At 38.7% G+C, this 3435-nt stretch overlaps 1 pseudogene; it reads left to right on the top strand.

Annotated features, from left to right (window-relative positions):
- The first annotated feature begins 605 nt into the window (after nucleotides 1–605).
- LOC139727747 (uncharacterized) lies at nucleotides 606–2989 on the top strand (annotated as a pseudogene).
- Nucleotides 2990–3435: the final 446 nt, after the last annotated feature.

The raw sequence follows: 3435 nt of genomic DNA, 5'->3' as shown, positions 1-3435 counted from the left end.
AACTATCCTGGCAAACCAGATTTTATTATTTTAATTTGTCTAAGAAAAATACAGATATTTATTTATTTTTTCTTATATGTATATTTTTAAATGTTTGGCCTCATTTTCGGTTACCGGTAGCAATTTTTTTTTTCACCGGTTACCGATTGAATGCTGCGGTAATTGGTACGTCGGTAATTATCAGAAACATATTTAAAAATCCTAATTATCGTTGAAGAGTCTTTCTGGTATACATACTATAGAAAGTGTATTTAGTATTACTTTGGTTGAAATAATCTTCATAAATTTCACGTTAATTTCAGACTGTCCAGACCAAAACGGAGATCCTTGCCGCCTATAAGGTTGACCAGTTACGAGCCTAGTATAAGCCATAACTGGAAAAGAAAGCCCCTTACAAACACCGAAAGATCTTTGTTGTGGCGCTTCAGATTTGAAGAAAATTATCCAGATGAGTGTAAGGCGTGGAAGAAAAATGAAGCGGAATATGCAGCACACAGCTATCTAGGTACACAGGTAGTCAGTAGCTAGCTCAGCAGCAGCAGATTCACCTCGGTTTTCTTTTGGAGTAATTATACCCTCTGAAGTCTGAGGCTGAGTTTGTCATCATGGCAGGACCAAATTTTGTTTTGTTAACAGACCAAAAATTGGAGGACCTACTATCTGACTCCGATGCCCATAATACTAAGAGAAACACAATGTTTGCCACGAGTTGGTAAGAATCTTTTGCAAGATATGTGTCAACCTCACTAGCTGAAATTGAAAGCTTGCCCACGCCAGAACTGGATTGGTTTCTCTCCCAATTTTACGCCGGTCTGCGTAAGGAAGATGGGGGTCTGTATACCAAGAAATCAATGCATTCGATCAAGTATGGGGTGCGTTGTCATTATCAATCCACAAAGCGAGAAGATATTACTGACCAAGTGAAATATCCAGAAAGTAAAAGTGTCTTCAGAGCCATGATGGTCAAGCTTAAGAAGGAGGGGAAGGGGTTCGTTACGCAAGAGACAGCTGTGACTAACAGTGACATGGCGAAGATTTTCAAGTCGAATGCCGTCAACACAAGAGACACCACTTGGTCTTCAAAACAAGTTGTTTTTAAATGTCATGACATATTTTGGACAAAGAGGACGCGAAAATCTTTGTAACATGAAAATTCAAGACTATGTCCATCGATGATGGGCATCGTTACTTCGAACATCGCGATATGCTTACAAAATCCCGTTGTGAAAATGAAGACAAAGAATTTGGTGGTCATATGTATGAAATACCTGGTTCTTTGAGATGCCCAGTTGCTTCATTGCTCAAGTATCTATCTTCCATGAACCCCAAGACAACCACCTTTTGGCAGCGAACCTAAATCTTCAACTCCATCGGAAGGACCTTGGTATGACAATGTGCCATTGGGAATGAATACTTTGGGAAATAAGATGAGGAAGATCTGTGAGACTGCTGGATGTGTCAATTAACCACTACACTAATCACAGCTTGAGAGCAATGACAGTAACGACGCTAGATTGTGCAGGCTTCGCTAGTAGCGATATAATGGCAGTGGCAGGGAACAAATCCGAATCATCTCTAAAAAGCTATGCGAGAACTAGTGATGAGAAAAAGAAGAAGATGAGAGCCAATATCTCAAGGAAACTACAAGGGACAAAGTCAACTCAAAACGTTGCTTTAAACCATGGAATAAATCTACTCAATGGTTTTCCTCCATAGATACATATTATAGATCTATCTAATTGACATATCACAGACAGCTTGCACCCCATTACATAACAGTGCAATTAGCATGATTCATTCCAAAAGTGGCAAATTTCCTCTCACATGATCAGAAACAAAAATCAATTCAGGTACATTAATTTTGTTTATCTATTCAGCACCGGTAGTGCAATACGCAAATACACTATTCCCTTCTTGTATGAAGTGGTACGTGTGCGTTATGCTACAACAACACAGTCAAGATCTACTTTAGATTAGCCATTTAAAATCTGTCGAAACTTATGTTTTTTCATTATCATTCTTTTTGGAGTTTTAGTGGTTGTTTTTGAGTCATGGACATGGAAGCAGCTATGGCTAATGTCTTGTGCATGATAAAGGGCAAGGCATTATTCCCCCCGAAATATACATTTACACTAGAAAAATGTATATTTTTCCCAAATGTTAAAGGGATGAAGTCCTGAGGGTTTTTACTGTACTGATAATCAAGAAGAGTAGATAACAAAATCTTTCAATAATTTTTATGCAAGGAAATTCACCGTCTCCATCTGTAAGTTTTGACAAATAATTAATGCAAGTGATTGTGCAAGAGCATGCAATAAGCTACTACATAGGTGATGCACAACTTGTGGGTTGAAGGTAGCGCTTTAGAAAACCAATTTAAGTATTTCAAAATGGTCACTTATGATTCATCATAAAATGCAACAATATGTAGTTTAATCATTTTAAAATTAGTTGTTTTAAGCTTTTTTGTATGTGGTAAATATAAAAAATGTTTTAAAAATTAATATGATTTTTTAAAAGCTAAAAAGTACGCATTTGACATCAAATCGCCATGGTCTTTTACAAGCTACCACCTGCGTTGCATTCTACTTTGCATACAAACCACAAATGCATATTACTAAGATAGCTGATCAATTTTACTTTTTATTTTTTTTTTTTTTGGTGGGGGGGGGTAATATTTTGGCATTCAACTGTTCAATTTGTTCAGCTGAGGAGACTCCAGTTCATTGAAAAAAAGTTGTTGTATTGTGTGTTATTCACTCCTCAATATTTTCAAGTACATTTTTAACGACGAGTACAAGTATGACTTCTGCAGGGCTGGGCAGAAATGGGGGTCTGCAGAGATATGACTTTGATTCACTTCGCCTTGCAGGTCCAGTTGGCACTGGCAGTGGTACTGACGTCAAACCCCGCCTCCAGCCCCAGGGCCAAGAGCAAGCTGGCCAGCGGACTCGGGAGGAGAGGCAGGATCAACTTACCCAGCCGATAGGACAGTGGTGTAGCTGCACCTGTTGCAGCATTATGCCAGTGTCAAGGGAATGTAAATGTTGCAACGAGTGCCAGTCAGCAAATATGAGAGACATCGTTTGGGATTTAGTGTATCACGGAACTACAAGACTTTGAGAACATTTGCCTATCCCCCAGTATACTTGAAGTCATGATAATTATGCAGCAGCATATTCAGGGTTTCCAAGGCTCGGGAGATCTCGCAAACAAGTAGGCCTAAACACAATATTGAGAATGTTGGTAAGTTTTTATGTTCAGCTTTGTTGCATCGAGATTTCTCGACCATACAGCACTCCTTCAAAATCCTTTTTTGGGTATCGGATAGAAAAAAAAAGTCCTTGGCAATTTTCCCTACAACTTGTGCAGAATACTGCCTGTGCAGAATACTGCTTGACACAGTGGCATGTTGAAAGATTGGAAAGGTGAAAG

The sequence above is a fragment of the Diadema antillarum genome, unplaced genomic scaffold (assembly GCF_040938485.1).
Source record: "Diadema antillarum isolate AM-2024a unplaced genomic scaffold, OU_Dant_1.0 seq00000150_RagTag, whole genome shotgun sequence".
Taxonomy (NCBI): domain Eukaryota; kingdom Metazoa; phylum Echinodermata; class Echinoidea; order Diadematoida; family Diadematidae; genus Diadema; species Diadema antillarum.
The sequence above is the reverse complement of the archived record's forward strand: the minus strand, read 5'-3'. Positions and strand labels throughout refer to the sequence as shown.